Source organism: Lithobates pipiens, unplaced genomic scaffold (assembly GCF_037356315.1).
Source record: "Lithobates pipiens isolate NorthernLeopardFrog02 unplaced genomic scaffold, aLitPip1_a1.2 Scaffold_13, whole genome shotgun sequence".
NCBI lineage: Eukaryota > Metazoa > Chordata > Amphibia > Anura > Ranidae > Lithobates > Lithobates pipiens.
Genome location: NW_027507718.1, coordinates 525727788 through 525737791, shown reverse-complemented (window position 1 = coordinate 525737791; position 10004 = coordinate 525727788). Strand labels below are relative to the sequence as shown.

The 10004-nt window shown below is 50.9% G+C and overlaps 1 pseudogene; it reads left to right on the top strand.

The window, feature by feature from the left end:
- Positions 1 to 6069: 6069 nt before the first annotated feature.
- Positions 6070 to 9115, top strand: LOC143975945 (proteinase-activated receptor 1 pseudogene; annotated as a pseudogene).
- The last annotated feature ends 889 nt before the right edge of the window (positions 9116 to 10004 follow it).

Sequence of the window (10004 nt, the reverse complement as noted above, 5' to 3'; positions counted from 1 at the left end):
GAAACAGACCATGCAGTACTCCAAATGACACAGGGCGCCGCCCGTCCCTTTTCCTATGTGCCCTCCTGTAACCCTTAACCGTCTGCCTCACCCAAAATTCTTTTGTATAGTCCCGTTGCCCCTGCAACTTGAAAAGAAAGGCCAAACCTGCCAGTTTCTTGTCGATGGCAGCTGCCGAGATGTCCCGCTCAAAACCCAGGTTGAGAAAATAGAGAACCGCGTGGACTAACTCCTGGCCCTGTGGGGAGATCTCCAGACTGCGCAAACATGCATACCATTCCCGCCATACCTTGGAATAGGCGTCCCACGTGGCCTTACTCACTGAGCGCTGAATCTACCTAGCTGCGTCCCCAAGGCAACGTTCCACATCCAGACGGGGCAGGCGACCCCCTGCTGCTCCGCGTCCGGTGCCAACTCCCGAAACCTGGTCCACTGGAAACGAGACAAAGCGTCAGCTACAGTGTTCTCCACCCCCGGTAAATGCACAGCGTAAATGAAAACATTCAACTTCAAACACCGCAGTACCAGGTGTCTCAGCAACCTGACCACCGGCACCGACTGGGCTGACAACCGATTGATCACTTGCACAACCCCCATGTTATCACAGTTGAGCCCACTTTCAGATTACGGAACGATTCCCCCCATATTTCCATTGCCACCACAATAGGAAACAGTTCCAGGAGGAATAGGTTCTTCAAGAACCCAGCTTCCCCTGAAGACGCGGGCCACCTGGCTGCGCTCCAATGCCATTGAAAAATGGCCCCATAGCCCGTGGATCCCGCAGCGTCCGTAAACAATTCAAGATCCCAATTGCTGATGGGGCCCGACATCCACAAGGCGCGCCCGTTAAAAGATTCCAGGAAATCATGCCACACCCGCAAATCTTCCCTGTGCTCACAGGTCAGACTCACAAAATGAGCGGGGGCCTTGACCCCTGCTGTTGCCACCGACAACCGCCTGCAAAACACCCTGCCCATGGGAATTATTCGGCAAGCAAAATTTAGCTTCCCCAACAACGATTGTAAGTGTCTCAGCTTCACCTTTCGCCGCCCAATGGTCCCACGTACTGCCTCCTTGAGATTCTTCAGTTTGTCCAACGGCAATCGGCACTCCATACCCATGGAATCCACTTCAATTCCGAGGAAAACTATGTTGGACGTTGGGCCTTCCGTCTTGCCCGGGGCTAACGGGACCCCAAACCGTTCCGTTATGTGCTGCAACGTCCCCAAAAGGACGGCACAAACGTTGGAACCCGGCGGGCCGACACATAAAAAGTCGTCCAGATAGTGGATAACCGAGTTAATGCCAGAGACGTCCCGCACCACCCATTCCAAGAAGGAGCTAAATGTTTCAAAGAAAGCACAGGAGATCGAGCATCCCATCGGGAGGCAACGGTCCACATAGTATGCCCCATTCCACGTGCAACCTAGCCAACGAAAGCTTTCAGGGTGAACCGGTAAAAGCCGGAAGGCAGATTCAATATCCGCCTTAGCCATAAGGGACCCCTGGCCGTATCGACGAACCCATGATATCGCTGCATCGAATGAAGTGTATGTGACCGCACACTCTTCCGGTGCAATCGAATCATTGACAGATCCCCCTTTCGGGAATGACAGGTGGTGAATCAGTCTAAATTTATTTGGCTCTTTCTTGGGAACTACACCCAAGGGGGATATCACCAGGCCCGACAGAGGAACTGAAGCAAACGGGCCAGCCGTGCGCCCCAATTTTACTTCCTTGTCAATTTTTTCTGTGACCACTGCCGGATGCAGCAGGGCTTACCGTAAATTATTCACTATGGGAGGGGTACCGCCAGATGGCAAGGTATTTTAAACCCCTGCGCAAAACCTGACTCCAATAGCTGGGCCGCTTGTCGGTCGGGGTACCTACTGAGGAAAGGACGCATCCTTTACACCCGCACCGGCGTCGTCCCTTTTATTAGCAGGCTCTCAGCCACATCCCTTCCCTCTCCTGAAGCACTTGGCGAGGGCGTGTGATCCCCCGCAGCCGGAACACGTGTGCTTAAATCGACAGTTGGCGCCGAACCTGCAGGTGCCCTCGTTGAACTGCCAACAGAAGCCCCATTTCTTGTCGGTCGGCTCTCCTGGAGCTGCGGTACCTCCGACCCCCGCCTGAAAAAACTGGTTAGGAGCCCTCGCCGCCGTCATTAGCTTCATCCACAGGCTAATATCCTTATGGTCCCATCGAAGCGACGGTCGGACGGCCATCCGCTGACGAAATTGCTCATCATAGCGCAGCCATGCCACGCCGCCATACGTCTGGTGCGCCTCACTAATCGCCTCTAAATACACAAACAACGCAGAGCAATGTTCGGGGGCCTTTTCCCCCACCACGCTCGCCAAGATGGCGAACGCCTGCAGCCAATTCGAGAACGTCCGCGGAATCAGTCGGTATCTGCGTTTTTCCTCGTCCTCCTTCTTGCTCTCCTCCGGTTTCAATCTATCCAGATTGAACTTCTCAAGCGGCAGTAATGTGAATATCTCCACATATTCCCCTTTCCAAATTTTTTCCTTCACTTCCGTTTTGAGATGGGCTCCCAAAGGGCCCTCAAAACAAACATAAACCTCGCTCTTGGCAGAGTCCGCCAACCTGACGGACTCCGTCTTCTTCTCCCCCGTCTTCTCCTGGCCAGCTGTATCTGTAACGCTGCCCGTTGCCGCGGGCGTAATGTCCACCGCCGTCACTGTGTCCGTTGTGCTCGCCACGGCCTCCACCCTATTCGTGACCGCGGTCATTGGCGGAACCGTTGGCGTACCCTCCTTACCCAGTGACGGGACCCACGCCTGGGTCGGCGATGAATTGTCCCCCGCCGTCAGCTCAAAGCGCTGCACCAGCTCCCGCAAACCCAGCAATAAATCCTGCAAGTCTGTCGCCCTCTGCCCCGCCTCCTGGGGCTGCCCCGAATGGTGTTGTACCCCACTCACCCCCGAAGAACTACCCTCCCTGGTGGGCCCATCTGCCTTACCCCGCTCCAATAACTGTTCTAATAAAGCTGAAACAGATAAAGTAGGAATGCACTCACCGGGCTGCCCAGGACTGGGCCCATCAGCCGCCACACCGATATCCACCGCTGACGAATGTCCCTGGTCCTCGTCCCGTTCCGACCCGGACAGTTCTCCCTCCGATCTGTCGCTGGCCTCCACCTGCTGCACGACTGCTGTCTGCACCCCAGAGGGTCCCGCTCTGGCTGCCGGGGATCTGCGAACATAAACCTCGCTCTTGGCAGAGTCCGCCAACCTGACGGACTCCGTCTTCTTCTCCCCCGTCTTCTCCTGGCCAGCTGTATCTGTAACGCTGCCCGTTGCCGCGGGCGTAATGTCCACCGCCGTCACTGTGTCCGTTGTGCTCGCCACGGCCTCCACCCTATTCGTGACCGCGGTCATTGGCGGAACCGTTGGCGTACCCTCCTTACCCAGTGACGGGACCCACGCCTGGGTCGGCGATGAATTGTCCCCCGCCGTCAGCTCAAAGCACTGCACCAGCTCCCGCAAACCCAGCAATAAATCCTGCAAGTCTGTCGCCCTCTGCCCCGCCTCCTGGGGCTGCCCCGAATGGTGTTGTACCCCACTCACCCCCGAAGAACTACCCTCCCTGGTGGGCCCATCTGCCTTACCCCGCTCCAATAACTGTTCTAATAAAGCTGAAACAGATAAAGTAGGAATGCACTCACCGGGCTGCCCAGGACTGGGCCCATCAGCCGCCACACCGATATCCACCGCTGACGAATGTCCCTGGTCCTCGTCCCGTTCCGACCCGGACAGTTCTCCCTCCGATCTGTCGCTGGCCTCCACCTGCTGCACGACTGCTGTCTGCACCCCAGAGGGTCCCGCTCTGGCTGCCGGGGATCTGCGGCGTGTCTCGCGTCCTCTGCGCTGCGCCGGCCCGTCAGACCCGGTCCTTGGCCGCCTGGATGGACTCTGGCTCCTCCGACTGCTCTGGGCCCGTGGCGTCCCCGCACTGCTCCTGCACACCGCCGTCACCGCGCTCCTCACGAACCTCCCTCTGGACCTGGCTGGGCTGCTGGCCGCTTCGGCCACCTGGCCAGCCCCCCGAAGCGTTGCTGCACTCCGCTGGGCCGCCTGGCTGTTTGGGCTCCCTCCTGCAGCCACGGCCGACTGCTCACGGCACCTGCGACGAGCCGGGGGGGCAGATCCCTGTGTCGTGCTGGTCTCACCCATCACCGCGCTCCGGCCTCTGCGCTGAGCCGTCCTGCCGTCCCCCCTCCTGGATCCCTGGGGTTGGTGGTCTCTGGGGGGTGCCTGGCCATTACCTCCCCTCCGCTGCGTTTGCGTGCTCCGCTCACCCTGCACCGCATCTGGCCTGTAGCGTTCTGGCGGTCTGGAACGCCGCGCACGTGGAGCCTCCGCGACCCCCCCGCTCGGAGCCGATCCTGTGTCCCGGATTATGGCTGCGACCTGGGCGTGCAGCCAGCCTGCCCCTTGCGCCGCCGCCTCCCGCAATTGCGCTACGAGCGCCGTTAGCGCCACCGGAGCCGCCATTATCACTGGGAAGGAGGACAGAGCGGTGGGAGCGTGTTAATCTCTCTCCCCGCCGCTCACGACTGACGTCACTTCCTCCCCTTGCCTCCTTCCTCTCCTGGCAAACAGCTTTTCTCCTGCTGAGGCACCTCCCCTTTTCTTAAAGGGAACATGCCTCAGCCTCCCCCCTGACAGCGTGACTGTGCAGTCCGCACATGTCATGCTGTCCCTGCGCTAATGCTCTGCTCCGGGACTCCCTGGAGTGTGCTATGTAATGCGTGCAGAGTTCAGGAGTGTGCTATGTAACACGTGAAGAGTTCAGGAGTGTGCTATGTACCGAGTGCAGAGTTCAGGAGTGTGCTATGTCAATGCACCCTCACCAATATCCATCAATGCAGCCTGATCAGTGCCCATCAATGCAGTCTCACCAGTGTCCATCAATACAGCCTGTTCAGTGCTCATCAGTGCAGCCTGTTCAGTGCCAATCAAAGCAGCCTGTTCAGTGCCCATCAGCTCAGCCTGTTCAGTGCCCAGCAGCTCAGCCTGTTCAGTGCCCAGCAGCTCAGCCTGTTCAGGGAAGTCAAGGGGTTAATAATGTCATATAGATAAATGTTTCAGTATCTTCAACATATTTCCTCATGTGTGTTTTCTGTGCATTCATTTTTTTTTTATCTTTTTCAGATACGTCAGGTGAATATTCAGACTGTGAGTATATTACTCCAAATTTTTTTAAAACGGTTCTAACATCTCTTTGATTGGTAGTCAGCAGAAGAAGAAGTGTTGCCCACTTCTATTAGTAATCAGCATAACGAAGAATACCCTCTTTCATTGGTAGTCAGCAGAAGGAAGGTTTCCCCTCTACCACTGGTGATCAGCAGAAGGAAGAAAGTCATGTTTCATTGGAGGTCAGCTGAAGGATAATCCCCATTCCATTGGTGATCAGCAGAAGGAAGATTGTCATCTTTCATTGGAGGTCAGCTGAAGGACGGCTATTCCTCTTCCATTGGTGATCAGCAGAAGGAAAAATACTCACCTCTATTGGTAATCAGTAGAAGGAAGGTTGTCCCCTCCCATTGGTGATCAGCAGAAGGAAGAATGTGCCATTCCATTGGTAACCATTGGGAGGAAGAATATTTCTTTATATTGGTGGAAAATTGTCCCCTTACATATGTGGTTAAAGGGAGAATACAGTAAATTACACTTTTCATTGGTGGTCGCTGCAAAGAGAGAATGCTTCACGTAAAGATATCATGACCTCAGTAGACACACTCTTCTGAAATATTCACGCCAACAGAAGAGAGACCATTCCACCCAGGAATAACTTGCTCATGGGTAATTGTTGCTGATTGTAGGTGCCTGAGCTTGGCAATGCTCTGCTGAACATGTTCTATATAATTTCTGGTATAAATATGTGTGACAGTCTAGAACTGTTGGGATAAGTCTAGCAAACTGGAGGAATTTGGTTGCCCCCACTACTTTATTGGAACAAAGCAGATCCACAGTACACATCCAGCTACTCTCACAGTCCTCTGTTTATGGAATCCTCCTGTCTGCTTAAACTCACACACTCATGGTGTTCAGCTATATCAAGATCTTGCACAGTAAAGGTAATCTATAAAATCTTTGACCACCACCCAACTAGCCAGCCAATTGCAAAGAGCCCACCCACCAGGGGGCATGATCTACCATGCTGGAAAAGCCCTTTCCTCACAACCTCAATTCACCACTTTCTTTTTTGAGTACACTATGTTTAATAATGCTTTGTCCTGTTTGAGTTTTCATTATAGTACTAATGCCATGTTCGGTCGCCGTAGTTAATTTCCTAATTGTTTGTTGTTTTCTTTAGATCCAGAAACTGACAATGAAAACAATACGATTTCAGAACTTTTAGCTTATCTGAGGAGTCGGTGGTTGACGACATTTATACCTTCCATCTACACGGTCATATTCCTCCTATCACTGCCTTGCAATGTAGTAGCGATCATCGCATTCTTGTTCTGGATTCAAGTGAAGACTCCATCAGTGGTCTTTATGTTGAACTTAGCTGTCTCCGATGTCCTCTTCGCGATCTTGCTTCCTTTCAACATTGTTTACCGAATTTTAGGAAACAATTGGGTTTTTGGAGAAGGAATGTGCCGATTAGTCACTGCGGCATTTTACTCCAACATGTACTGCTCCATCCTGCTCATTACCGGTATAAGCGTGGACCGGTTCTTGGCGGTGGTCTACCCCATTCCCTCCCTTTCATGGCGCTCAGTGAAAAGAGCCTGGATTACCTGTTTCTTCATCTGGTTGGTTTCCATCGCCGGCACTGTGCCGCTTTTCATAAGCAAGCTAACTGTTCACATTAACCAACTAAACATTACAACTTGTTATGACATGCTGGAAAGGGCACATATTCAACGTTTCTACTTTTATTATTTCACCGCTTTTATTTCCATTTTCTTTTTGCTGCCTTTTATGATTACAACATTCTGTTACATCGTGACCATCCGAAGTTTAAGCTCAACCACAATTGAAAGCACCTTTAAAAAATCCAGATCAGTGTTCCTTTGCGTCATTACACTTATTGAATATATCATCTGTTTTGGCCCGACCAATATTATCTTTTTCATTTATTATCTCAATTTCGATAAGCCATTTGGTAACTTTGTGTATTTTGTCTACATGCTATCCGTTAGTTGTAGTAGCATCAGCTGTTGTCTGGACCCAGTTATCTATTACTTTGGGTCTTCAAAGTGTAGGAAGCTTGTGTACAGCTTAGTGTGTTGTGGCAAATATAAGGCTGTCCATAGACAAACAAGTAGTTCCACAAGATCAACAACAAAGGAGACTTTGTCTTAAAGTGGTTGTAAACTCTTACAACCAACTTTGACCTACAGGTAAGCCTAGATTAAGGCTTACCTGTAGGTCCAAGAAATATCTCCTAAACCTACACGGTTTAGGAGATATTTGCCGAAAGACAGGCACTGAGCGCGCCGCGGTCAACGGTGATATGGCGCGAGTGGCGGCTCCCGTGCGCATGCGCGCGAGTGGCGTAATCGCGGCTTCGCCGAATGGGAGCGGCGAGACCCACCGAGAAGATGAATGCGCCTTACTACAGGGGACGGCAGTGACTTTGCTGGCTCCTGTGTCAAGTAAGTGACACATAATGGACTACTATGCGATGCATAGTAGTCCATTATGCTTTACCTTTACAGGGAATGAAAGAGGAAGTAAACCCATCAGGGTTTACTTCCTCTTTAAGCCTGGTACACACTAGTCCTTTATTTTTCCTTCAACCCAGCGGGCTGAATGAAAAAGAAAACTGACAGCTCTGGAGAAGCCGCTGTACATGCAATGTTAGTACAGCGATCTATGCTGTGCTTTTGTGTTCTGACAAGGGAACGGCCCCCCCATGCCAGAGCACTTTTTATTCATGCCCCATGGCCTGTCCAAACAAGCTGCAGTACACAGTCCACACAGGCTAAATATCAGCTGGTTTCTATTGAACCATTCGGCCCGTGTGTACTAGGCTTAAGTCTCTGCAACCCAAAGAAGTAGCAAAAATCATGATCTGGCTTTCTGTTGTCATTCTGAAGCATGGGTCAGCAACAGATCGATGGTGATCTACCGATAAATTGCTGCCATGTGATGTGTAGATCATGATCAGACTGTGCCGCCCCTCCATAAAAAGTGGTTACTGATTTTTTTCCCCGACGGATTTTGGCCCAAACTTGTCTTGCATACACACGGATTAACAAAGTTGTCGGAAAATCAAATCGTTCAGAATGTGGTGATGTAGAACACGTACCGCGGGACTATAAAGAGGGCAGTAGCCAATAGTTTTCGTCTTTTATTTATTTATTCGTAATTTATTCTGAGCATGCGTGCCACTTTGTCCGTCTGAATTTTCTAGACACGATCGGAAATTTAAACGGTCGGAAAATTTTAGATCCTGCTCTCAAACTTTGTGTGTCGGAAATTTTGACGGAAAAAGTCAGATGGAGCCCGCACACAATCAAATTTTCCGACAACAAGATCCGATCGCACATTTTCCGTCCGAAAGTCTGACCGCGTGTACAGGGCATTACGCTGCACTGGAGAGTGCACTACCGAAAAATTTGTTTAGTTTAATTTTCGTTTCATCTGTTTTTTTTTTTCTTTTTTTGGATCATTCATTATGATCGGCATTCATAAGTTCGGATGCATTCGTATTTATTCCATTCCATTCGTGCAGATGCGGCATTCGTTACTTCGGATCATTCGTAAATTCATATTCATTACCTTAACTAATGCCCCGTTGCACACAATCGGACTTTCCGACAACAAAACCATGGAATTTTGATCGAAGGTTGTTGGCTCCAACTTGTCTTGCATACACACGGTCACACAAATGTTGGCCAACAGTTACAAACGTGGGAACGCGGTGACATACAAGATGTATGACGAGCAGAGAAAAAGAAAGTTCAATAGCCAGTGCGGCTTCTTCTGAGCATGCGTGAACTTTTGTGCGATGGACTTGTGTACACACGATCGGACTTTGCAACAACAAAGTTTTGTTGGCGGAAAATTTGAGAACCTGCTAGCCAACATTTGTTGGCGGAAAGTCCAACAACAAATATTCGATGGAGCATACACGCGGTTGGACTTTCAGCCAACAAGATCACATCCAACATTTGTGGTCGGAAAATCAGACCTGATCGTGTGTATGGGGCATTACAGTTACTTTAGCCAAATTTGAAAGGAAATTCCAAGAAAAATTTAATCTTTCCCAAATTAGCTGCTATGGCACAGAGATCTGAATAGTAGAATTACTGACTTCAACTATTTTACCTATAGTTTAGTTTAACCACTTCAACCCCGGAAAGGTTTTACCCCCCTTCATGACCAGGCCATTTTTTACGATACGGCACTGCGTTACTTTAACTGTCAATTGTGCGGTCGTGCGACGTTGTACCCAAACAAAACTGTCCTTTTTTCCCCACAAATAGAGCTTTCTTTTGGTGGTTACTAGGGATGAGCTGGGTGTTGGAGTCGAACGCATATTCGAGGCGAACACCGGCTGTTCGCCCATTCGGTGAAACCAGAACTTTATGGGCCGTTTGTGCCAAATTCGAGTGGCGCTCATGGCCCATAATGCACTGCGGCATTGCAGTGCATTGCTGGCTGATGATTGGCCAAGCATGCACTATGACCCGCATGCTTGGCCAATCACAGCGCCGTCAGCGAGGAGAGTCATAATTGGCCACAGGCAGGATGCCTGTGGTCAATTAGGGCTCAGGGAGTTTAGTACACGCCCCACACTATATAAGGCCGCCTGCGCGGCGGCCTTTGTGTAGTGTGTTGCGGCTCCTAGAGATAGACGGAGAGACTGAGACTGTGTGTTTATTTCCTCTGAAGCTATTGCAATTACAGTCAGTGTATTGTGCCCCCTGCACAGTGTACACCTGAAGCTACCCCAATTGCTCGTGTTGTCCTGGTCCTATACCACAGGCAGCTGTAGCAGTTACAATTGGTGTATTT